Source organism: Coffea arabica, chromosome 8c (genome assembly GCF_036785885.1).
Source record: "Coffea arabica cultivar ET-39 chromosome 8c, Coffea Arabica ET-39 HiFi, whole genome shotgun sequence".
In the NCBI taxonomy this organism is placed as follows: Eukaryota; Viridiplantae; Streptophyta; class Magnoliopsida; order Gentianales; family Rubiaceae; genus Coffea; species Coffea arabica.
The window spans coordinates 18,621,401-18,648,896 of record NC_092325.1 but is presented as its reverse complement, the minus strand read 5'-3'; the positions used below and the strand labels follow the sequence as shown (position 1 = coordinate 18,648,896).

The following is a 27,496-nucleotide window of genomic DNA, read 5'->3' as shown; positions in this document are numbered from 1 at the left end:
TACATTTTTGTCCTTTTTGGTCATTGAAGCATACATGGATTATGAAAAGGCAAAATTGCAGTCATCATTTTTCACATATTATTCATGTGAAAATTTAGTCTCACAAAATAAAAATGAGCAATTTAAGTTCCTAACATATAAAATGTGCTTTTTTTTTTTGTCCTTCGACACTTTTTCAAACAATTTTGGCCAGAATGAGTCACATGCCCATCACGTGCTATATATTTAAAAGATAAATTTAGCAAATTACTATTATTTTGATCCAATGTAAAGGACTGACAGAAAACATCATGGACAACAGCTAGCCATGCCATTAATTTGAATTTGAATGCCAAAGGGTTTATAAAACTCCGATTTCCTAGTTTAGTTATTTTCTTTACTATTCTTTTTCACGATAAACTGAAAAAAAGAGTGAAAACACATCAGATCCTCCAAGCAAAACCATGATTTTTTATTCTCCCTTGCTGTTGACAGAAAATAGCATGTGGGTTCAGGATGTAGAAGATGATAGAGTTGAAGAGAGAGATAGGGAGGTTGGAGCAGAGGATGGTTTCAAATCCCATAAACAGGAACAAGAATATAAAGGAAGGCTGAGGTTTTTGATTTGCAAGAAATTGGAGGAACATCTAATTGAGCGCTTTACCTTTCAATGACCTAATTTTCAATTGAAATCATCTTCTAAAACCCTTCCACCAATTCCACTTTCACATCTCCTGTATGCCACTGCCACCAAAATCACCACGACCACCCACAAAGCTATTCAAAATTCCTTGGAAGGAAGAAGTGACATCAGCCAAGCTCCGCTGCCATCAAAATAGATCTATATATCTGCTTCTGTAATTTCAAGTAGGTTAATATGAATTTATTGCTTGAATTTGAAGTTTTGGTATGCTGCAAAATTTTTTATTTAGGTCTAGAGAGTTTTGTATAACTTTGGTTAGCAGAAAGACAAAATTTTTCTGGTCAGCAACTTCCATCTCAGACGGCAGCACCGTTGACGAAAAGAGGTCCAACAGTTAATTTTGAACATACAAATATCCAGGCTTCAGAATCTCCAAATTTGGTTGGCAATCTTGATCTTACCCATGAACCAAAAGTCCAAAACTGCAACTCGTTGGCGAAAAACCAGAGCTCTTCTCTCTCTCGATAAAGGTAAATCAATCCTTTCAATGGAATTGGTTTCTAATAATTCAAAGACAGCAGAGGCAATTTCCACTTCTTTTCCCTTAACCAATATCTCTCACCAGACAATCGTTCAAGATAGGCCCTCAAGCACAGTAATAAACTCCAAAGCAAATACCCTTGGCTTGAAACCCATTGAACACCCCAAAATCTCAATATCTAGAAAACTAATTCAGCCCAACACCACCACCAACTCCAAAATTCCTTTAATCAAACCCACTGCATCTTAAACAAAACAAATTTCTATAACCCAGCCTACCATCATGTTTCCCAAACCACAACAGCCTATTCACCACTCTAATCAAATGCCCATCCATTGTTCATCGGAAAATTTAAACCCCAACCTTGTCTCTTGTGAGATCCCGATTAGTCCTTAAGTTTGATAATAGGTGAGGCGAGTTATTTGTGCAGTAACATTAGGTTTTGAGAGTGATTGTACGGAAGATTTGGTGGATTGGAGTGAAGTTTCCTAATTTTCTGATTTTTCTTGGAATTTTTCTGGTTTCATATGATGGATATGATTGGGTTTGATTTGGTGGTTCCAAATGGTGTTTTATAGCTCACTTGTGCGTTAATTGTAGTTAATTGCGGAAAATTGCCGCTTGTGCGGAAAATTTCAGATTTAGGGTTTCAATTGGGGCTTTGCTATGGTTGATTGTTGAGCTTCTAATTGGCTAGTATTGAGGGGTATTGTGACCCTAATGAAGTATATTGAATGCCTTATGAAGTGTTTGGGTGCTTGTGGTTGTGTTGGATGGTTTTTATTGGTGTCTTGTAGGTTGGAAAAGCTGAAATTTTAGGGGAAATGCTGTCCGAGTGTCTAGGGCATTGGATCCTTGTGAGTTGGGTTGAGATTGACTAGAAATGAATAATTTTAGGGTTGTTTCTACTTTTAACCCTAAATATTATGTATTTTTCATTTCCAAGCTATATTTGGGTTTTACCTTAATAGTTCCTATTAAAAGGTATTCGACTCGTGTTTGAGTCTTAATTGTACTTTCTTGATTATTATAGGGCGTGCCGGTGATCCGAGGCTCACGTCGGGCGAAAACTTGTGAAATTTCTTTGTTTGACTTGGTGAGTGTACTACTCACATATTTGTTATTCCGTGGCTTTCTTGTACTTGAATTCTGTGTTTTGGACTAGTTGTGATGATTGTTTGGACTAGGTGAGGCGAGGGTGTACTTTACCACTCTCGTACTCTCTGGCCTACTTGTTTGGTTATGATATAACTTGAATACTCTTGACTGTTTATTATATCACTTGAATACTCTTGAATGTACTTGATTTGGTGTCGATTGGATACCATTGCTTACTGTATCTCTGAACCTTTACTGTTCACTCTGAGCTCTACCTCATTGGAAGTCAATGGACTCGAGCCAGTAAGGACTTGGTCGGGGACATTTGACAAGCCATGGGGACTGTATTTTGGGAATCTTTGGGTATGAGACCCTTGATTTCCGGTATACTCGAGTAATACCAATTCTGTACTGTGTGGTGTTCGGGCCCGGTAAGGGGAAAGTGAGGTGGACGGATAATTGGAGTAAAGAGGGGTCTACGGTCATGATTACCTGGTATACATTGACGGAGAGTCAATGAGATGAGATCAAGTATGGCAAAAGAGGAAAAGGGCTCTTGAGAGCCATCCGTATCCTTTTATTCCTTACATTTGGGTGTTATTGCTTTTACTTACTTGACGAACGTATTTGGACTGAATGCTCTTGAGTTTATGTGATCTGGGTATATGTACGTGACTGTACCTCATTGGGCGAAAGCTCACTTCGTGAACTTTGTTTTCCTTACAGGGAATTATCTTTTGGACTTTTGACTGTGATGAGTAAGTTGAGTGGAGCTAGTCGAGAGATTTTGTATAGCTCCTCAATAGTTGGAACCTTTGTTGTACTTGGATTTAAATGCTTTCTTTTGGCTTGTAACCATACAAAAGTGGTTTGTAATAGGGTGTATTCCTATCCAATGGATTGTACTTGGCTTGTATATACTCTTTTCAGTGATTGTTGGAAATTTCTTGTAATCAATGGGATCTTGGCGGATTGTGACGTGGCAGCCACTATTCGCTTTACGTTTTGCCTTTTGTTTTCCCGTTTCTCATTTATTGGGTTGATTAAGCGCGCCAATATTTTCCCGAACGACTTGAGTTAGTGTTTGACCGTTTTAGTAGTCCTGGCGAGAGCTGGGCAGGCAGTCCGCTAACTCCTTTGGTACGCCTTAGGGGAAGGTGGGGCTGTCACAAGTGGTATCAGAGCCTAGGCTAGAAATAACCTGGGCGAACCAGAAACCTGTTTCTTAGAACTCTTGGGGTTTGTGTTTAGACACCATTAAGTGTGAAAATATTGTTTAAGCTATAAACCTTTGCTATCTTTGTAGGTTATGGCCGGTACCAGTGGTGCAGGCGGAGGCGAGCCACCTCAGAGGCGCCCCCGAGTCATCGATTATCAGGAGAGACCCGGAGGTCCGATCCGGCTGTGGTATACCGCTAGTCGGACCCGCCGCTGTAGGCGTTGCCAGTTTTACTCCTACGCGGACCACGTGGTTGAGGCGGTACTTGCCGAGCGGCGGAGGCTGAGATGTGACGCCGCCAGGGAGCGCACTGAGACCCTTAGGCTTAGAGGCATCATGCGGATGCAGGCCGATAGGATTGGAGAGCTCCAGGGGGACGTGGCCATGGAGCAGGAGAGGACGGACGCTCTGCGAGAGCAGTTGCAGGTGGTTAACGACCGCCTTACTCGCGTAGTCCGGGAGGTGAGAGACCGATCCGGCGCGATTATCGATGAGTGTGGGGCGCTGATCCAGGAGGTGATTGGCGCCAATGCGCCAGGGGGAGCTCCAGGTGGCGGAGCTCCAGGTCAGGGAGGCGCCCCTAGCCCTAGCTCTAGCTCTGGGGGGGAGTCGGTTGGCTCCGTCGAGGACTAGATTAGGGTTTTGAGCCTTATTTTGATCCCGTGTGAGGGATACCTAGGAAAAGCTTTGGTTAGTTGTTTTGTACTTTTGAGACCTAGGTTGTATAGTGTATTTTGGCAGACCCTCTTTTGGCTTCACGGGAGTACTTTGTATATATTTGCTTGACTGCTTATGTATGACTGTTTGACACAGTTATGTGTTCCATGTATAAATGTGCTATGTGTATACGTGCCTTATGTGGTGTTTACTTTTAATTTTGTTCATGCTTATATGACTATATTGATATGCCTTTTGATATTAGTTTGTGCCTCGATTTTAGAGTGACCTAGAGAATGGAAGGCACTCGTAGTGGACGAGGCCGTGGCCGCGGGGTTAGGCAACCCACAACTGACGAGGGTATTAGGGATACCTCAACTGAACCAAACCCTGAACCTAGGGTTGACCCTAATGCCCAGATAGCCGCTGCTATGCAGCAAATGACTGACCTGTTAGCCCACGTAGTGCAACAGCAGGGCCAACCTCCTATCCAGCAACCTGGGAACCCTGGCCATGTAGTGGAAAGTGAAGATCGGGCCCTGGAGAGATTTCAGAAGTTCTCTCCGCCAAAATTTCTAGGCGGGCCAGATCCGGACGTGGCCGAAAAGTGGTTAGAGAAAATGATAGATATTTTTGCCGCCCTACACTACTCAGAGGAGAGACAGGTTACTTTCGCTGTCTTTCAATTGGAAGGAGCCGCGCGTTCTTGGTGGAATGTGATACGCATGAAATGGGACCGGGAACAAACCCCAAGAACATGGGTAAATTTTGTGAGGGACTTCAACGCAAAATACTTTCCCCCTCTAGTCCAAGAAAAAAGGGAGGACGAGTTTATTAGGCTCCGCCAAGGGACTCAATCAGTGGCTGAGTACGAGAGCCAGTTTACTCGTTTATCCAAGTTTGCCCCTGAACTCATTCTGACGGAGCAAAGGAGAGTTCGGCGTTTTACTCAGGGGCTCAATGTGGAAATTCAAAAGGATCTGGCGGTAGCCCAGATCCACACTTTTAGTGACGCCGTGGAGAAAGCTTTGCGAGTTGAAAATGCAAGGCTTCAAGTAAGGAACTTTCAGGTGAAAAAACGGGGGTTCTCTGCGAGTAGCTCGACCCAAGGGGATAAAGGGACCCCTCCCAAGTTTGGAAGAGGAGCCGGTGGAGGAAGGCAACCGGGAATGACGCGAGGGACTCCGCCGAGGGGTGGTCACAATGGACGGGGCCCGCAGAAGAGCACCTCACAAGGAAGTTCGGCCTCAGTTGCACGTGGACCTTGTGGATTTTGTGGAAAACCAAACCACACTGAGGACAACTGTTGGAGGAAGGAGAGAAGATGCTTGCGCTGCGGGAGTGCAGAGCATCAAATAGCTAACTGCCCAGTGTTACCTCGGGAGACGAGAGCAACCACTCAGTCGTCGAAGGCCAACTCGGGACAGTCCAAGGTAGAAGGGACAAAGCCAAAGGTGCCAGCTCGGGTTTACTCCCTTGAGCAACAACAAGTCCCTGATTCCTCTGGGGTTGTAGAAGGTACGATCCCTATTTTCCATCGTCTAGCTAGGATTTTGATAGACCCTGGTGCTACCCATTCCTTTGTTAACCCCGATTTTATGTGCGGTATTGATATAAAACCCGTTAGCTTGCCTTATGACTTAGAGGTTAGTACTCCTACGGGGAACCAACATTTGATTACTGGTTTGATGTATGCGAATTGTGAAATATGGGTAGGAGAGAGAAAGCTTTTAGGGAATCTTATAAGTTTGGCCATTAAGGGGTACGACGTTATATTGGGTATGGACTGGCTAGCTAAGTACGATGCACAGCTCGATTGTAAGAGAAAAGTAGTGGAATTTCGTATACCGGGGGAGGCGACCTTAAGGCTAGATGTAAGAGGTAGTTTAGCCTCATCTGCATTGATTTCGGGTATTCGGGCTAGAAAATTTTTGTATAGAGGGGCCCAAGGGTTTCTAGCTTTTCTTATAAATACTCCCACTGATAAGCTGAGGGTTGAAGATGTGCCTATTGTAAGTGAATATCCGGATGTGTTTCCTGATGAATTAGTAACTTTACCTCCGGAGAGAGAGATAGAGTTTAAGATTGACCTATTGCCAGGAGCGTCACCTATCTCTAAGACCCCCTATCGAATGGCACCTGCTGAACTCAAGGAGCTGAAGTTGCAGTTGCAAGACCTGTTGGAGCGTGGGTTTATTCGTGAGAGTGGATCTCCTTGGGGGGCTCCGGTACTATTTGTTAAGAAGAAGGATGGAACGTTAAGACTGTGTATCGACTATCGGGGACTAAACAACATGACCATTAAGAACAAATACCCACTTCCCCACATCGATGAACTGTTCGACCAGCTACAAGGCGCAGTGGTCTTTTCAAAGTTAGATCTCCGACAGGGTTACTACCAGTTGCTAATTAAGCAAGAAGATGTACCCAAAACTGCTTTCAATTCTAGATATGGGCATTTTGAGTTTGCGGTCATGCCTTTCGGGTTGACCAATGCCCCTGCCGCCTTTATGGATTTGATGCATCGAGTTTTCAAACCCTACCTGGACCGATTCGTTGTCGTGTTCATTGACGACATTTTGGTCTATTCTAAAACCCGTGAGGAACATGAGCAACATTTGAAGTTAGTGTTACAAACCCTGAGAGATCATCAGCTATACGCCAAATTTAGTAAGTGTGAATTTTGGCTGGAGAAAATCTCTTTCTTAGGACATGTGATTTCAAAAGAAGGTATTACAGTAGACCCCGCGAAAGTAGAGGCGGTGGCTGAATGGAAGAGGCCAGAAAATCCCACTGAAATTCGCAGTTTCTTAGGGTTGGCTGGGTACTATAGACGCTTTATTAAAGACTTTTCTAAACTGGCCGGCCCTTTAACAGACCTGACGAAGAAAAACGGTCGTTTTGTGTGGGATACTAGGTGTGAAACCAGTTTTCAGGAGTTGAAGCGAAGGTTAACCAGAGCTCCTGTTTTGGCCTTGCCTAGTGGGAAGGACAGTTTCACTGTTTATACCGATGCTTCGAAGGAAGGTTTGGGGTGTGTGTTAATGCAAAATAAGAATGTGATTGCCTTTGCCTCTAGGAAACTAAAAACCCATGAACAAAACTACCCTACCCATGACTTGGAGTTAGCTGCTGTGGTCTTTGCTTTGAAAAAGTGGAGACACTATCTTTACGGGATTACCTTTGAGGTTTATTCAGACCATAAGAGTCTTAAGTACCTGTTCTCCCAAAAAGAGTTGAATATGCGGCAACGTCGGTGGATGGAACTCTTAGAGGATTATGACTGCACGATCAACTACCATCCTGGTAAGGCTAACGTAGTAGCGGACGCCCTAAGTCGGAAGGCTCAAGTAGCCGGGTTGATGGTCAAGGAGTGGGAGATGTTAGGAGCAGCTAGTGAGTGGAACCCTAGATTGGGATGTAAGAAAATAACTTTTGGGAATATTCGGGTAACCTCTACTATTCTTGATCGAATTAAAGAAGCCCAAGAGAAGGATCCGATGGTACAAAAGTGGAAGGAAAAAGTAGAAAAGGAAGCATTACCTGATTTCAATTTGGGTCCCGAAGGGATTTTAAGATATAGGAATCGAGTAGTGGTGGCCAATGATGAAAACCTGAAAAGAGAAATTTTGGAGGAAGCCCATCGATCAAAATACACGATCCATCCTGGTAGTAATAAGATGTACCAAGATTTGCGACGGTTGTACTGGTGGGATAAAATGAAGAGGGAGATTGCTCAATATATCCAAACCTGTCTGATTTGCCAGCAAGTTAAGGCTGAACACCAAAAACCCTCTGGACTGTTACAACCTCTTGAGATACCTGAATGGAAGTGGGAAAATATCACGATGGACTTTGTTTCTGGATTGCCAAGAACTCAAAAAGGACATGATGCCGTTTGGGTGATCGTTGATCGGTTGACCAAATCGGCCCATTTCTTACCTGTGAATGTGAAAGATTCCCTGGATAAACTGGCTCGGTTGTACCTGAATGAAATTGTGAGGTTACATGGGGTTCCAGTGAGTATAGTTTCAGACCGAGATCCTCGTTTTGTATCAAGGTTTTGGCAAAAATTTCAGGAGCACTTAGGGACCAAAATTAACCTTAGTACAACTTATCACCCCCAGACGGATGGACAGTCGGAGCGAACAATTCAAACCCTCGAGGATATGTTACGAACGTGTATTCTAGATTTTGGGGGTAATTGGGGCCAACATATGACTTTAGTAGAGTTTGCCTATAATAATAGTTTCCATTCGTCCATTCAAATGGCACCATACGAAGCTCTCTACGGACGAAGGTGTCGTTCGCCCATTTATTGGGATGAAGTGGGGGAAAAGAAAGTTCTAGATCCAACAACCATTCCTTGGATGGAGGATGCGCAAGAAAAGGTTAAATTGATCCGTCAAAGACTCCAAACAGCTCAAAGCCGACAAAAGAGCTACGCAGATAACCGAAGGAAAGATTTGGAGTTCGAAGTTGGAGACCGTGTCTTCCTTAAGATCACGCCACTACGAAGTGTCACTGCGGGTAGAGGAAAGAAACTTCAACCACGGTTCGTGGGGCCATACAAAATTCTCCAACGAATTGGGAAAGTAGCGTACCGACTCGAGTTGCCGCCAAGTTTATCTCGGATTCATGACGTTTTCCATGTTTCAATGCTGAAAAAGTACTATCCTGATCCAACCCACGTTGTGCGACCAGAAGAGATTGAGTTAGATGAGGCACTCACCTACGAAGAGAGACCTGTACAAGTACTCGATCGAAGGATTAAGGAACTGAGGAATAAGCAAATCCCATTAGTGAAGGTTATGTGGAGGAATCATGGTTTAGAGGAGGCAACTTGGGAATTGGAGGAAGAGATGCAAAAGAAATACCCTGAGCTGTTTAGTAACCCAGGTGAGCAATTTCGAGGGCGAAATTTTTTTTAGGGGGAGAGGATGTGAGAACCCAGAAAAAAAAAAAAATTTATTTATTTATTATTTTATTCCTGTGCACCGTTTTCTTGTATTTTCTTTATTATATTACTTTTATCAACATTTTATCAGTAAATATAGTTTTTAAATCATTTTTCTAGTATAAGGTAGTTCGTGAGAAATTTGGAACGTATTTTGGACGTGGGACCCGCTAGTGCATTTAGTGAGAGAGATTCGGCCGATTCGGTTAAATTTTGCATAAAGGGATTTTATTACTAGGTGTTAGGAGATGATTAGAAGTTACCTAGATGGATTAGGCCATGAGGGACAAGAGGATAACTATAAGCAAGACAAAGTGCCAAGTGTCCAATCTTGGTTGGACCAAGCTTGCCTAACTTTTGACTAAATGTTCCTTACTTTATTTAAAGTGTAATTTTGACCAACAAGTCTTCATTCTTCATCTCCTCATAGCCGAACCTCTCCAGCCAAGAAGGAAAAACATTCTTCAACCTTTCATCTCCAAATCCTTGCTCAATCTTGAAAATCAACCGATTGTTTCTTGAATTAGTCCGTAGAATCATCTTGCTAGGAGGGTTTGAAGACCTTGGTGGTGTTGTTTTGGAAGAAAACTCTCTAAGCTTCAACCTTTCTTGAAGAACTAAGGTATATTGCTTGGAACTCATCTTTTGTTTCTAATTTTGGCCAAATGGTGCCTTATAGTAGCTATATACGTGATTGTACGGAAGATTTGGTGGATTGGAGTGAAGTTTCCTAATTTTCTGATTTTTCTTGGAATTTTTCTGGTTTCATATGATGGATATGATTGGGTTTGATTTGGTGGTTCCAAATGGTGTTTTATAGCTCACTTGTGCGTTAATTGTAGTTAATTGCGGAAAATTGCCGCTTGTGCGGAAAATTTCAGATTTAGGGTTTCAATTGGGGCTTTGCTATGGTTGATTGTTGAGCTTCTAATTGGCTAGTATTGAGGGGTATTGTGACCCTAATGAAGTATATTGAATGCCTTATGAATTGTTTGGGTGCTTGTGGTTGTGTTGGATGGTTTTTATTGGTGTCTTGTAGGTTGGAAAAGCTGAAATTTTAGGGGAAATGCTGTCCGAGTGTCTAGGGCATTGGATCCTTGTGAGTTGGGTTGAGATTGACTAGAAATGAATAATTTTAGGGTTGTTTCTACTTTTAACCCTAAATATTATGTATTTTTCATTTCCAAGCTATATTTGGGTTTTACCTTAATAGTTCCTATTAAAAGGTATTCGACTCGTGTTTGAGTCTTAATTGTACTTTCTTGATTATTATAGGGCGTGCCGGTGATCCGAGGCTCACGTCGGGCGAAAACTTGTGAAATTTCTTTGTTTGACTTGGTGAGTGTACTACTCACATATTTGTTATTCCGTGGCTTTCTTGTACTTGAATTCTGTGTTTTGGACTAGTTGTGATGATTGTTTGGACTAGGTGAGGCGAGGGTGTACTTTACCACTCTCGTACTCTCTGGCCTACTTGTTTGGTTATGATATAACTTGAATACTCTTGACTGTTTATTATATCACTTGAATACTCTTGAATGTACTTGATTTGGTGTCGATTGGATACCATTGCTTACTGTATCTCTGAACCTTTACTGTTCACTCTGAGCTCTACCTCATTGGAAGTCAATGGACTCGAGCCAGTAAGGACTTGGTCGGGGACATTTGACAAGCCATGGGGACTGTATTTTGGGAATCTTTGGGTATGAGACCCTTGATTTCCGGTATACTCGAGTAATACCAATTCTGTACTGTGTGGTGTTCGGGCCCGGTAAGGGGAAAGTGAGGTGGACGGATAATTGGAGTAAAGAGGGGTCTACGGTCATGATTACCTGGTATACATTGACGGAGAGTCAATGAGATGAGATCAAGTATGGCAAAAGAGGAAAAGGGCTCTTGAGAGCCATCCGTATCCTTTTATTCCTTACATTTGGGTGTTATTGCTTTTACTTACTTGACGAACGTATTTGGACTGAATGCTCTTGAGTTTATGTGATCTGGGTATATGTACGTGACTGTACCTCATTGGGCGAAAGCTCACTTCGTGAACTTTGTTTTCCTTACAGGGAATTATCTTTTGGACTTTTGACTGTGATGAGTAAGTTGAGTGGAGCTAGTCGAGAGATTTTGTATAGCTCCTCAATAGTTGGAACCTTTGTTGTACTTGGATTTAAATGCTTTCTTTTGGCTTGTAACCATACAAAAGTGGTTTGTAATAGGGTGTATTCCTATCCAATGGATTGTACTTGGCTTGTATATACTCTTTTCAGTGATTGTTGGAAATTTCTTGTAATCAATGGGATCTTGGCGGATTGTGACGTGGCAGCCACTATTCGCTTTACGTTTTGCCTTTTGTTTTCCCGTTTCTCATTTATTGGGTTGATTAAGCGCGCCAATATTTTCCCGAACGACTTGAGTTAGTGTTTGACCGTTTTAGTAGTCCTGGCGAGAGCTGGGCAGGCAGTCCGCTAACTCCTTTGGTACGCCTTAGGGGAAGGTGGGGCTGTCACATGTGACAGCCCCACCTTCCCCTAAGGCGAACCAAAGGGGTTAGCGGACTGCCTGCCCAGCTCTCGCCAGGACTAACGGTACGGTTTACGTCAATCTAAAACGTTCCGGAACATACCATTTCGCGCAAACAAGTCAAAACACAAAAAAAAAAAAAAACGAAAAGAAACGAAGCCAAAATTTATCTAAACCATAGCCAAGCATATATATACAATGGAAATCAACATTTACAACCATAATGGCATGCCAAAACTATTCATTAAGGAGTACACATTCGATTTGCCTATCAAAGGAAATGAACCCGTTATACATTAGGGTTTCACTTCAAGAGCTATACAAAAGACATTTACAAGCTCAGTATGGCAATTGACTATCCAGTCCATTTTCAAAAGCAATTATATCCCTGTAAGGAAAACAAATAACACGGAATGAGCCAAAGCCCAGTGGTATACCACCCAATAAGCAATCAAAGTCATATAAGAATGAACCTTCATTTAAAGTGCACAAATAAGCAATGAAGCAAAACAGTAAAAGGATACGGTCGGCTCTCAAGAGCCCATTTCCACGCTTGCAATCTTGAACCAACCTCATTGACTCTCCGTCAATGTTAAAATACCAAACCGTAGACAACTCTTTACTTCCATTCCTTCCACCCAACATACCCCAACCGGGCCCGCACTCCATTCAGTAATATTTTGGTAATACTCGAGTTTACCGGAACCAAGGGTCTCATTACCACAAGGTTCCCCAGTACAGTCCCCGTGGCATGATAATTTTCACGACCAAGCCCTCGCCGGCTCGATCCAATTAACTACCATACGGGGTTGAGCTCATAAATGCAGTAAAGCCATTGGATACTCGTCCAACGACACCAAATCAGTTTCCATGAATGGAATGCAGTATTTCATATATCCAGTGCAGTATTTCAGTAAAACAATCAATAGCCACGAATAAAGTCATGAGGGGTGAGGGCGATCAAGTACACCCTCACCTCAATCATTTCCAATAACCAAATAAGCCTTCAAGGCATCAAATACACATAGCACAAAGCCACATTATAACAAGTAAGTGAGTAGTATACTCACCAAGTAAGAAAATGGTGTTTCATACACCGCGGTCACCAAGACGTCGTGAGCTACCGTCACGCCCTAGAATCACGCAACAAATGCAATGAGACTCGATAACGAGTCATATAGCAATGCTAAACACAACCCCAATAGGGTTTCATATGCATAAATGAGCATAATAGCAAACCAGAAATTAAAAAAATGGCCTTAGTCTTGGCCCCGAATAGAAAACTGTTTTACACTCATTATGCGGTAATGGTACAACTATCACTACAAATATCGGTTGGGGGTGTAAGACCCACCGTTTCGAAGCTATGGAACAGGGCTACAACAATGTAGAAGGTCACTCAATCCAGTTCTTAACACAACTAGGTCAAATATGCCAAATACTAACCCAGAATTCCTAAAACAGGTTTGCAAAACACAGAAAACTGTAATCGGTACATCTCAGTCCATACAAGTCCAAATGCCGAAATTCCAAAGGCATATGTTAGCTAAGACACTCAGCTACATTTCATCAGAAGACACCAACTCCAAAATCCAAACCAATTCCAGTCAAAATGGCCAATTACTATCGCAGTTTTCGCATTCTGCTCAAAGCAGAACAGCTACAGTAATTTCGTCATAACTCATTCTACATTAATCCAAATGACCTGAAATTTTACAGGCACATCAATCTCATCAATAGCTACAACTTTCATGTTTTGAGCAAAGTCAAATTCGGCCTCTAACACAGTGATCTAAGACCGGACAGAATTGGGGTTCAAGAACCCTAACTTTTCCAAATTTCACACCAAATCCAAAATTGATTGCATTTAACCACAATTCACACTCACTAGAGTCATTTCCAACCATTACAATTCATCATACAAGCCCCCAACATCAAGATCATATTAAACCAGAAAAAATCCCAATAAAATAAAAACTTCACCAAAACTCTTCAAATCAAGAAATAAATCACATTTTCACACACTCATGCCACTTCTAAGCATCATATAACTATCATTAAAGGTAGTAGGGTGTTTCAAGCTTCACTTACCAAGAAACAAGAGAGAGGAAGATGTGGAGCACCTTAGGCCTTCAAACAAATCTCACCAAACTACTTACTAACACTAGAAGGAAAGTTTTTATGGAGTGAAATCAACTCTAGGCTTTGGTTTGTGGTAGATTGGACCAAGTGGAAGCTTGCAAAATGGAGAAGTTCCCTTCCTTCTTGAGCTAAGGAGAGCCGGCCAACAAGAGAAGAAAAATGATGATTTTTGGTGAATTTTGAGATATTTACTTAGTTGGGTCAAAAGTCAAAAAAATGTCAAAAGGTGAATAGTGATTCATAAAAGGTATCCAATAAGAAAGCGACATGTGTCACCCTATTAAATGCAATCTTATCATTCTTTTCTCTCTCACATCAATCACTTCACACACACTACTTATCACTTAACACCCGATAAATTTTACACAGTATCCGAAACTTAACCTTATTGGCCGAATTTTTCCGAACTTATCGCATTAGTGGGTCCCACGTCCACTATTTACTCTTAATTTTCAAAAAATCTCTCCAATGCTAGAAAAATCCTCTTAAAACTATAACTGCTCATAAAATCCACTCAAAAATATTTCTAAGCCAGAAAATGCAAAATTATGCAATAAAAGGGGAAATAACCCTAGGAAAAATATTAGGGTTTTACGGGCTCTCACACTCTCCCCTCCTTAAAAGAATTTCGTCCTCGAAATTTCTCACCTTAATTCCCGAAAAGGTTTGGGTATTTCTTTCGCATTTCCTCTTCCATTTCCCAAGTAGCTTCCTCCACTCCGTGGTTTCTCCATAGCACTTTCACTAGCGGAATCTTCTTGTTTCTGAGCTCTTTGACTTTTCGATCGAGTACTTGAACCGGTTTCTCTTCATAGGCCAGTGATTCATCTACTTCGATATCCTCCGGTTGTAAAACATGAGATGGGTCAGGATGGTACTTCTTTAGCATTGACACGTGAAATACATCATGGATCCGAGATAGACTGGATGGCAGTTCCAATCGATACGCGACCGCTCCAACCCTCTGAAGGATCTTGTAGGGTCCGACGTACCGCGGTTGAAGCTCCTTTCCTTTTCCCGCCGTAAGACTTCGTAAGGGTGTGATCTTAAGAAATACTTGATCTCCAACTTCAAATTCTAAATCCTTCCTTCGGTTATCCGCGTAGCTCTTCTGGCGACTCTGGGCGGTTTGAAGCCGTTGCCTTATCAACTTGACCTTCTCGTGAGCCTCTTCCATCCATGGAATAGTTGTCGGGTCCAGTGCCTTCTTTTCACCAACTTCGTCCCAGTAAATCGGTGAGCGACACTTGCGTCCGTAGAGAGCTTCGTACGGAGCCATTTGAATCGATGAATGAAAGCTATTGTTGTACGCGAACTCCACCAAGGTCATGTGCTGACCCCAACTGCCTCCAAAGTCCAGAATGCAAGTTCGTAGCATGTCCTCGAGAGTTTGAATCGTCCGTTCTGACTGGCCATCCGTCTGAGGGTGATAGGTGGTGCTCAAATTGAGTTTCGTCCCCAGGGTTTCTTGGAACTTCTGCCAAAACCGAGATACGAACCGTGGATCCCGATCAGAGACAATGCTCACAGGAACACCGTGTAGTCTTACAACTTCATCCATGTACAGTCGGGTCAATTTGTCCATTGAGTACTTCATGTTCACCGGCAAGAAATGGGCCGATTTGGTTAATCGATCAACGATCACCCAAACGGCATCGTGTCCCCTTTGCGTCCTTGGTAAACCTGAAACGAAGTCCATAGTGATGTTTTCCCACTTCCACTCGGGTATCTCCAAGGGTTGTAACAAACCCGATGGTTTTTGATGCTCCGCCTTCACTTGCTGTGACGCCCCACATCTCCCTAAGGCGGACCAAAGGGTATCCGCGGACGCCTGCCCAGCTCATGCCAGGACTCAAGCAATTCCATCCAAATTCAAACCGAACTAAACACTTCGATGAGAGCAACATGAATACAATAATGCGGAAGCGTTCAAGCTTAATAAGTCACTTAATGTATAACCAGTACATCGGGTAAATCATGAAACGACTTAAATTCAAAGTACACATCAGGGCCCAAACTTTTCAAGTTTACAATTTCCAAAAGTACAACCCAAACCAGGGCCTAGTCAAAATATATATAACAGGAGTCTTAACAAAATTCAACGGATGGTTTCTCCATATTTCTCCAAGAGTCGGTCCTGTTAAGGAAAACAAAACTATAGGGTGAGCTAAACGCTCGTGAGGCCAAGAACACACATGCAAGCACTTAGTCAAATAACAATCCCAAATTTAATAAATAAAGCCATGTCTTTTCAATAATCAATCAATCAATCATGAAAGGTAATCAGAAACAATTCAAGGATATAGTAGCTCTCAGGAGCTAAGTTCCACTCGATCTGCCGATGTCATTCGTATACCTTCCCGCATTGACCCTCCTGTCAACCGGGTCGGTATTTCCATTTCCGTAGATCACCACTTACTTTCCTCCGTCCACCGTACACCCCAAGGGCCCACAAGTCTATTATTGGGCGATACTCTACAAGTATGCCAAGCAAGACCTCTTATTAGGTCGAGCTTATGTGTATCTCATGGCTCGTCCGAATCCCCGACCAAGCCCATTGCTGGCTCGAGTCTAAGGACGGCCTATGAGTTTGGGCGTCCCCCATTCATTGGAAGGTCGAGGAGGTTCACTCCAACGACACAAGCATTCATGACATAACATTGCATTTCATTCATTCATTCAATACATTTCATTCATTCATTTGAAAGTAGAACGAGTGCGATAAAGTACGCACCCGCCCTTATTTTTAAAACTTTCAACAAATACCACAATTAAGCAAGTATCAAAGTTCACACACTTGACACTCACCGAGCAATTCAATAAGAATTATTTTCCGGAAGTTCAAGTGTCCACGGTGAGATCCTCTTGAAGGTCTCCTTGCGCGCCTGGCAATTTAATAGTGGATAATCACACAATTAACCCACTTATCAAGAAAGATTGTACACTAGTACAATCTAAGAATTATTTGCAAAAAGGAACCTCAATTTCACGTAAATCGAGATTTGACTTGCCTTTTATTAGGTACAATATTATTTGAGTTTTTATCTTGAAAATCGTAAGCAAAACGTTTAAGAATATCGAAAGAATAAAGAGTTCTTGAAAAACTCTATTTCTTTGAAGTTGGAAAATTTTTCAGTTTTACGATAAATCTTTGAAAAATCGTAACTCGCTCGATATAAGTCGAGAATTGGAAAACTTTATACCGTTGGAAACCTCTTAGAGTGTACTATAAGTTCCTAGAAGACACTTTTCCATGAATCAAAGTGAAAAGTGGTCAAAAATGAGCTTGAAGATGCAGGGTTGGTTCACAAGGCAGAATGAAGTTGGATTTTGGCCAACTTTGAAAATTCGGCACGATTCGCACGTTGTAAACCGGCCTCTGAATTTTGCAGCTCAATTAGTGTTGCAAGTGAAGTGTAGGACAACACGAGCGGATCAAAAATCGGAATTTCGAGCACCGAGATACGGTAGCCCGAAGTTGAGCAAGTTCAAGACTGGATGAGAATTTTCCAGATTTGAACCTCTTACTTTAGTAATTCAATTGGGTATCGAAACGAACTTGAATCGGCACCAAAATTGGCAGTATTTCAATACTATATGTAAGGTATCTCTCTATCGAATTTCGGGGAAAAATACCTTCGGCAAGGTCGTTAATTAGCCAACCAAAGTTCAAGAAAAATCCTAAGGCAAACTGCCTTTGACTTTCATTTTCCAAATTTTCCAATCGTTTAACCAAGAAAGTTATCCAACCATGGTTCATTTGTGAAATGAGGGTCTAAGATATACCCATGATACCTTTGGTAAGTGTTTAATATCAAAAACATCAACTAACAAGTTCACTCCAAGATTTTTTTCCAAACCAGTCCAAAGATTAGGGTTTTCCAAAACAGAGCAGTCCACTTGTTTCAGTCACAACTCAGTCATTATAGTTCGAAATCGAGCATGGCTTACGCCGTTGGAAAATAAATTCATAGAGTTAAAATATCACAGAAGAAATCGTTCCCAAATTTGGCTCCCATTTGGTTCAAATTCGGGCATCAAGTTGCTGCCTGAACACTTCATTCCAGAAGAACAGAGTAACAGGACAGCGAACTTAAAACATTTGGTTCGGCTTGTTCACAAAGAATCAGAACGTGCATTATATACCAAATTAAATCTAGGAATGTCTAGTTTCAAACGCCACCGACGGCACATGATTTCGACATCCGAGGACAGAGTTATGGCCAAAATACTACTGCTGGTCAGAGCATACGCGAATCAGTTTTCCAGATTTGCTGGTTTCGAACAAAAATTCATTTGCCCATTCAAACCTCATTATTTTTCAATGAAATTTTCCACACCTCTAATACATCATATAAGCATCCAATTCAAGCCATTAAACCATTAAAAATTGGCCTGGAAATGGCCGAACATGGCAGGGGCAAAATCGGAAGTTTTTGCTTCTTACACCCAATGAAGTTCCTACTAATTACCCACCACTAATGCATCATTATAACCACTAAACCAACAATATAATCACCATCAATCATCACATCAGCAACAACAACCCAAGTGTGGGAATTCCAAGAGCCCACAATCACATTTTTACACCATAAACAAGTAACTAAGTGCATGCATGAGCTTAATCTTGTCATATAATCTCCAAAAGATAAGAATCCAAGGGTTGATCATTACCTACTCCTTTGGTTTGCAAGGTCAGAATTTTCGGCCCTCTTGAAGCTCCAAGAAACTGTGAAAGCTCCCCTCCTCCTTAGCTAGATATAATCTCCAAGAGGTTTGCTAAGTGGTCTCCAAGTTTGGTGTGATTTGGAGGTGATTTGGGGTGGTTTTGGGTGAGATTAGTGTGCAGAATTTTTGTTGCAAATGAGTTAGAGAGAGGGGGAAGCTTGGCCGGCTGTGAGGAGAGAGAAGAGAGAGTGTGATTTTGATCTAAGTTGGCTTCTCAAAGAAGATTAAATGTGTGGTGAAAAATTGCTCCAAAGTCAACTTGAAATAGTGCAACTAGGATGCGTTTGGACTCGATTTTTCTCGCGCGTTTGGTTCACTAGTGCACTAAACCTCCAATGTATATATATTCATGTAATTATTATTCACTCTTAGTTGTCCCGAAATAAGGGTCTAAAGTCCCTCAATCGAAGTTGCGCGTGTGAAAACGCGTACCGTCAATTTTACCGCTATAACGCGAAACTTTTCGAAAAATTCTTATAACGATTGCACTACTAACTATCACTTGAATATTTATTCATAAAATTTCCTATTTTAGGACCATGGTACAGGTCTCCAATATTCCAAGCTTATTGTGCTACTACGCGGATAAAATCTCCAAGTACTATTCACTATTTTCGCTAAACGCGCTCTAGGAAATTAATTTTCGAAACGAATCATTTTAAAAATATAACGAAGTTATATTACCACTTATTTGGGTCTAATAAGACTAGAAAATATTCCTTGGAAATAAAATCCAATTAAATAATTTATTAAGCCATAAATTAGGCATAAAATAATAGTTTTTTGCGAGTCCTCACACTTGCTGGCAAATGAGACATTTCTGCACGTATTGAGCTATTTCCCTCTTCATATTATCCCACCAATAGGTCCCTTTCAGGTCTTGGTACATCTTGCTGCTACCCGGATGGATTGTATACTTGGACCGATGAGCTTCCTCCAGAATTTCTGCTTTCAATGACTCGTCCTTTGGTACTACAATTCGGTTCCGATACTTCAGAAGACCCTCAGGACTTAAATTGAAGTCCGTAGTTTCTCCCTTTTCCACTTTCTCTCTCCACTTCCGCACCATCAAATCCTTGCCTTGCACCTCTTTTATACGTTCCAGTAGAGTGGATGTAACCCTAATATTGCCAAATATCACCTTATGGCTCCCAAGACAGGGTTTCCACTCGCACACGGATTCTAGCAAATCCCATTCCTTGATCATTAGCCCTGCCACTTGCACTTTACGACTCAAGGCATCTGCTACCACATTTGCCTTTCCCGGATGGTAATTGATCGTACAGTCATAATCTTCCAGGAATTCCATCCATCGCCGTTGTCTCATATTCAGTTCCTTCTGGGAGAAGAGATATCTCAGACTCTTGTGATCCGAATACACCTCGAAGGTCACCCCATATAGGTAATGCCTCCACTTTTTCAGAGCAAATACAACAGCGGCTAATTCCAGGTCGTGAGTCGGGTAGTTCTGCTCGTGAAGCTTCAATTTCCTAGAGGCGAAAGCTATCACATTCCGGTTCTGCATCAAAACACATCCCAATCCCTCTCGCGACGCGTCCGCATATACTGCAAACCCGTCCACTCCATTTGGCAAGACCAATACTGGAGCCATGGTCAATCTTTTCTTTAATTCCTGAAAATTCGTTTCGCATCGGCCGTTCCAGATAAACTGGCCATGCTTCTTCGTTAGGTCAGTTAGAGGTCCTGCCAGTTTGGAAAAATCCTTAATGAACCTTCGGTAGTACCCAGCTAGCCCTAGAAAGCTACGAATTTCCGTGGGGGTTTCTGGCCTCTTCCAATTTGTCACGGCCTCAACCTTCGCCGGGTCCACCGAAATACCTTCATGAGAGATCACGTGCCCTAGAAATGCCACTTTCTCCAACCAGAACTCGCATTTGCTGAACTTGGCGTATAGCTGATGTTCCCTCAATGTCTGCAACACCATTCTTAAATGCTCTTCATGCTCCTCGCGTGTCTTAGAGTAGACCAAAATGTCGTCAATAAACACCACGACAAATCGGTCCAGGTAGGGTTTAAAAACCCTATGCATTAAGTCCATGAAGGCGGCGGGAGCATTAGTCAGTCCAAAGGGCATAACGGCGAACTCGTAATGCCCGTATCTCGAGTTGAAAGCAGTTTTCGGAATGTCCTCCTTCCTAATCAACAACTGGTAGTATCCCTGCCGGAGGTCCAACTTCGAGAAGACCACTGCTCCTTGCAGCTGGTCAAATAACTCGTCTATGTGAGGCAGTGGATACTTGTTCTTGATCGTCACGTTGTTCAGCCCCCTATAGTCAATACACATCCTCAAAGTTCCATCCTTTTTCTTCACGAATAGGACCGGAGCTCCCCAAGGAGACTCACTCTCGTGAATGAATCCCCGCTCCAAAAGGTCTTGCAATTGCAACTTAAGCTCTTTAAGTTCTGCAGGCGCCATTCGGTAAGGGGTTTTGGAGATAGGTGCGGTTCCAGGTAAAAGATCTATTCGGAATTCTATCTCTCTTTCCGGAGGTAAAGCCACTAACTCATCAGGAAACACATCCGGAAATTCCCTCACTATGGCCACGTCTTCCACTTTTAACTTATCCGTAGGGGTATTAATTAAGAAGGCCAAAAATCCTTGCGCCCCTCTACTTATCAATTTCCTAGCTCGAATGCCCGAAATGAGAGCAGATGAGGCTAACCTACCCCTTATATCTAACCTTAAGGTTGCCTCGCCAGGAATGCGAAATTCAACTATTTTCGTTTTACAGTCCAGTTGGGCGTTATATTTAGCTAACCAGTCCATACCCAAAATCACGTCGTACCCCTTAATGGATAAACTAATCAAGTCCCCTAAAAACCTCCTTTCACCTACCCATACGTCGCAATCCCTATAAACCATACTAGTCACCAAACGTTGACTCCCCGTAGGTGTACTAACTTCTAAGTCATATGGTAAACTAGCAGGTTTTATATCGATGCCACACATGAAATCAGGGTTAACAAACGAATGAGTGGCACCAGGATCAATTAAAACTTTGGCAAAGCGGTGGAAAATAGGGATCGTACCTTCCACCACCTCGGAAGACTCTGGGATCTGGTGAGCCTCTAAGGAATATACCCTAGCCGGAACTTTTGGTTTGGATCCGTCTCCCTTGGCCGATCCAGTATTGGTTCTCGACGGTAGTTGGCTCCCCTTTTCGTCTTGTTTCAGGACCGGACATGTAGCCAGCTGATGGTCCGCACTTCCACACCGCAGACATTTCCCCAGTTTCCTCCAGCAATTGTCCTCGGTGTGGTTTGTCTTCCCACAGTGTCCACAGGGACCGCGAGGTGCAGAAGCCGAGCCACTCTGGGTGTTTCCCCTTGGTCCTCGCCCAGCTTGTCCACCCCTAAACGGAGTCCCTCTACCTGCTCCGGACTGTCGACCACCACCCATGCCTCGTCCAATTTTGGAGGGAGTGCTCTTCTCACCCTGTCCAGAAGTACTCCCAGGAAAGCCACGCTTCTTGGCTTGAAAATTTCGGACCTGAAGCCGTGCACTCTCAACCCGTTGGGCTTTTTCCATTGCCTCGCTAAACGTGGTAATTTGAGCCGCCGCGAGGTCCTTCTGGATCTCAACGTTCAGGCCCTGAATAAAGCGCCTCACCCGTCGTTGCTCGGTCATGATTAGTTCAGGCGCGAATTTGGACAGGCGGGTAAACTGGCTCTCGTACTCCGCCACCGTCTGAGCCCCTTGCCGGAGCCGGATAAACTCGTCCTCCTTCCTCTCCTGGACTAAGGGAGGGAAAATTTTAGCATTAAACTCTCGTATAAAGTTCACCCATGTCCTCGGTGTCTGCTCTCGCTCCCATTTCTGCCTAATTACGTTCCACCAGGAACGGGCAGCTCCTTCCAGTTGAAACACGGCAAAAGTGACCTGCCGTTCGTCCGGGTAGTGTAAAGCCGCGAATATATCAACCATCTTCTCCAGCCATTTCTCGGCGACGTCAGGGTCGGGTCCCCCAATAAACTTTGGTGGGGAAAACTTTTGAAAACGCTCAAGAGCTCTATCCTCGCTCTCAACGTGGTTACCAGGATTTCCGGGGTTAGGGTTTGGGTTTTGGCCCTGTTGTTGCACTACTTGTGCAAGTAGGTTGGTCATTTGCTGCATAGCAGCAGCTATTTGCACATTCGGGTCTATTTGGGGTTCAGGATTCGGTCCAATAGAAGCTTCCCCCGTTTCCCTAACTGGTGTGGGTTGCCTAATACCGCGCCCACGTCCCCGACCACTTCGCGTTCCTTCCATAAGATATACTTGGTCTAGGCAAGATTACTAAACCAAAGCAGTAACAAAGCATATAAGTAGCAAATAAACTTTCACTTAGCACATAACGATGCATTTCAAACAAGATCAAAAGCACACATATATACAAGCCAAACATATATACAAGCAGTCAGTCAGGTACGGCCAAAGCACGTACGTACACAAAAGATCCACCTGAGGATAGGCCTATCAAAAGAGATTTACACGTAGCTAACTCTACATCCAAAACGGTTAGCTAAGGCTCTATCCCTATCCCTATGTACATTCAAAAACCACCACTAGCCCAAAAGGTGCCTAGATATCATAGCTTAGTCGGTTGCCGGGGTCTGAGACCCAGGCGATGGGGTAGACTCCTCCCCAGCCTCGGCCCCAGCATACGAGGCCTCGTCACTAGACTCCTCGAGTCCGTCGTCGCATAGGTTAAGGATCGCCTCAGCACGACCCCTGACCTTACGAGCTCGCTTAGTCTCGCGCTCGCGTGCATCTCTCAACTGATCACATAGATCATCAACTCTTTCCTCGACCTCTTGCACGTCATATTCTAGCCCTTTAATACGCAAGGCTTGCTTCTCATTGGTCGCCTTAGCCTGAGTCACCTCAGCTTCCAACGCAGCAACCACAGCTTCAAGCTTAGTATTTTCCTTAGCAAACTCCTCGCGTTCCTTTGCCACCGACAAAACTAGTGTATTTGGGTAGGCAAAGTTGCTACGACACCCACACTGTCGAACGCGGCTGGCCGGGCTCCAACGGACCACGGCCCCCTTCTGCCTAAGTTGATACTTAATCGGCGGCAACGTGCTACGAGGACGATCTCCTGCCGGACGGTCACTCGGGTCACCACTGGCATCCATCCTATAGCAAAGGAATAAACAACATAAATAACCTTAAAAACCATAATCAATAAAACCTTCAAGTCGAGCACTTCTATTACACCCAGGCTAATTCAAACCTAGGCTCTGATACCACCTGTGACAGCCCCACCTTCCCCTAAGGCGAACCAAAGGGGTTAGCGGACTGCCTGCCCAGCTCTCGCCAGGACTAACGGTACGGTTTACGTCAATCTAAAACGTTCCGGAACATACCATTTCGCGCAAACAAGTCAAAACACAAAATAAAAAAAAACGAAAAGAAACGAAGCCAAAATTTATCTAAACCATAGCCAAGCATATATATACAATGGAAATCAACATTTACAACCATAATGGCATGCCAAAACTATTCATTAAGGAGTACACATTCGATTTGCCTATCAAAGGAAATGAACCCGTTATACATTAGGGTTTCACTTCAAGAGCTATACAAAAGACATTTACAAGCTCAGTATGGCAATTGACTATCCAGTCCATTTTCAAAAGCAATTATATCCCTGTAAGGAAAACAAATAACACGGAATGAGCCAAAACCCAGTGGTATACCACCCAATAAGCAATCAAAGTCATATAAGAATGAACCTTCATTTAAAGTGCACAAATAAGCAATGAAGCAAAACAGTAAAAGGATACGGTCGGCTCTCAAGAGCCCATTTCCACGCTTGCAATCTTGAACCAACCTCATTGACTCTCCGTCAATGTTAAAATACCAAACCGTAGACAACTCTTTACTTCCATTCCTTCCACCCAACATACCCCAACCGGGCCCGCACTCCATTCAGTAATATTTTGGTAATACTCGAGTTTACCGGAACCAAGGGTCTCATTACCACAAGGTTCCCCAGTACAGTCCCCGTGGCATGATAATTTTCACGACCAAGCCCTCGCCGGCTCGATCCAATTAACTACCATACGGGGTTGAGCTCATAAATGCAGTAAAGCCATTGGATACTCGTCCAACGACACCAAATCAGTTTCCATGAATGGAATGCAGTATTTCATATATCCAGTGCAGTATTTCAGTAAAACAATCAATAGCCACGAATAAAGTCATGAGGGGTGAGGGCGATCAAGTACACCCTCACCTCAATCATTTCCAATAACCAAATAAGCCTTCAAGGCATCAAATACACATAGCACAAAGCCACATTATAACAAGTAAGTGAGTAGTATACTCACCAAGTAAGAAAATGGTGTTTCATACACCGCGGTCACCAAGACGTCGTGAGCTACCGTCACGCCCTAGAATCACGCAACAAATGCAATGAGACTCGATAACGAGTCATATAGCAATGCTAAACACAACCCCAATAGGGTTTCATATGCATAAATGAGCATAATAGCAAACCAGAAATTAAAAAAATGGCCTTAGTCTTGGCCCCGAATAGAAAACTGTTTTACACTCATTATGCGGTAATGGTACAACTCTCACTACAAATATCGGTTGGGGGTGTAAGACCCACCGTTTCGAAGCTATGGAACAGGGCTACAACAATGTAGAAGGTCACTCAATCCAGTTCTTAACACAACTAGGTCAAATATGCCAAATACTAACCCAGAATTCCTAAAACAGGTTTGCAAAACACAGAAAACTGTAATCGGTACATCTCAGTCCATACAAGTCCAAATGCCGAAATTCCAAAGGCATATGTTAGCTAAGACACTCAGCTACATTTCATCAGAAGACACCAACTCCAAAATCCAAACCAATTCCAGTCAAAATGGACAATTACTATCGCAGTTTTCGCATTCTGCTCAAAGCAGAACAGCTACAGTAATTTCGTCATAACTCATTCTACATTAATCCAAATGACCTGAAATTTTACAGGCACATCAACCTCATCAATAGCTACAACTTTCATGTTTTGAGCAAAGTCAAATTCGGCCTCTAACACAGTGATCTAAAACCGGACAGAATTGGGGTTCAAGAACCCTAACTTTTCCAAATTTCACACCAAATCCAAAATTGATTGCATTTAACCACAATTCACACTCACTAGAGTCATTTCCAACCATTACAATTCATCATACAAGCCCCCAACATCAAGATCATATTAAACCAGAAAAAATCCCAATAAAATAAAAACTTCACCAAAACTCTTCAAATCAAGAAATAAATCACATTTTCACACACTCATGCCACTTCTAAGCATCATATAACTATCATTAAAGGTAGTAGGGTGTTTCAAGCTTCACTTACCAAGAAACAAGAGAGAGGAAGATGTGGAGCACCTTAGGCCTTCAAACAAATCTCACCAAACTACTTACTAACACTAGAAGGAAAGTTTTTATGGAGTGAAATCAACTCTAGGCTTTGGTTTGTGGTAGATTGGACCAAGTGGAAGCTTGCAAAATGGAGAAGTTCCCTTCCTTCTTGAGCTAAGGAGAGCCGGCCAACAAGAGAAGAAAAATGATGATTTTTGGTGAATTTTGAGATATTTACTTAGTTGGGTCAAAAGTCAAAAAAATGTCAAAAGGTGAATAGTGATTCATAAAAGGTATCCAATAAGAAAGTGACATGTGTCACCCTATTAAATGCAATCTTATCATTCTTTTCTCTCTCACATCAATCACTTCACACACACTACTTATCACTTAACACCCGATAAATTTTACACAGTATCCGAAACTTAACCTTATTGGCCGAATTTTTCCGAACTTATCGCACTAGTGGGTCCCACGTCCACTATTTACTCTTAATTTTCAAAAAATCTCTCCAATGCTAGAAAAATCCTCTTAAAACTATAACTGCTCATAAAATCCACTCAAAAATATTTCTAAGCCAGAAAATGCAAAATTATGCAATAAAAGGGGAAATAACCCTAGGAAAAATATTAGGGTTTTACGGGCTCTCACACACTGGGTGTTTTTCTCTGCATAATAAATGTAGATCTTGGTCTTAGCTTCAAAAGGGTATAAAGTGCATCCAAATCCGAGATCCGTAGCTCCAGTTATGACCAAAACAAGATCGGTTGTCAGAACTGCCATTGAAGTTAGACAGTTCTGACAGGAACTTTGGACCCGTTTTTCGCTATGCTCCGTACTGATTCAGCTTTTGGTCAAAACACAAAAGTTATAGCCTTATAAATGATCTTTTTAGTGCCTCTGGAATTTCTTGATTCTGATCTTTGAGTCGTGAGTTATGGTCTTTCAAACAGGGCCTGTTTGGTAACCCGAAATGAAATGGCTGGAACTGTTTTATGCATTTTTATCCTAGTTCCATTGAGATCTGGCTTGAGGTGTCTCATGAAATTTTTATTCCTTCTTCTTAGCTTCACAACGGTACCTCATGCACTTTGATCCGACACTCGCAGCCTGAAATTTGATCAAAACGGTTCTAGGTACCAAATCTGTCGTTTCCGTTTGCCGGCCGTTTCCGTTTTCATTTGCCGTTACCGCACTTGCATGTGCCAATTTTGCTGTTTTGCTTCATTTATGCATTCTAGTAGCCGTTTGTGGAATAATGTAGTACAATCTCTTATTTCAGACGGTGACGGGCTAGACGGTGCTAGTGGGGCCTACTAGTTGGGATACGTGACTTGATCTCCACATTTTTGCTATACTTGATCTTTGTGTAAGTATTCAGGCCGTTTGTTTGTATAAATTGCTTATGTGTTTTGATATGAATGTAAGGGTACTTAGGCGAGGGTGTACTTTATCGCATTCGATCTAAACCCTAATATGTGCATATAATTGTACATGATATATGTATATGACTTGCTTTGGGACTGAACCCCTTGAGCTTGTAGCTCGGGGTGACTTTTGTGAAATTTGTGAAATATGATGAAGTTGTGGGCCCGATCTCAAGACCTAGACAGACTATTCGAGCCGGCCGGGGTTTGGTCGAAACTA

General features: G+C 42.6%; 1 long non-coding RNA gene across 1 annotated transcript; it reads right to left on the bottom strand.

Annotated features, from left to right (window-relative positions):
• Positions 1–15,730: 15,730 nt before the first annotated feature.
• On the bottom strand, positions 15,731–18,489 carry LOC140013318 (uncharacterized). The gene is made up of 2 exons (XR_011820405.1): positions 18,434–18,489; positions 15,731–15,896 (listed from the first exon to the last, which is right to left on the bottom strand). It is a non-coding gene; the product is annotated as an uncharacterized lncRNA (long non-coding RNA).
• Between the last annotated feature and the right edge of the window lie 9,007 nt (positions 18,490–27,496).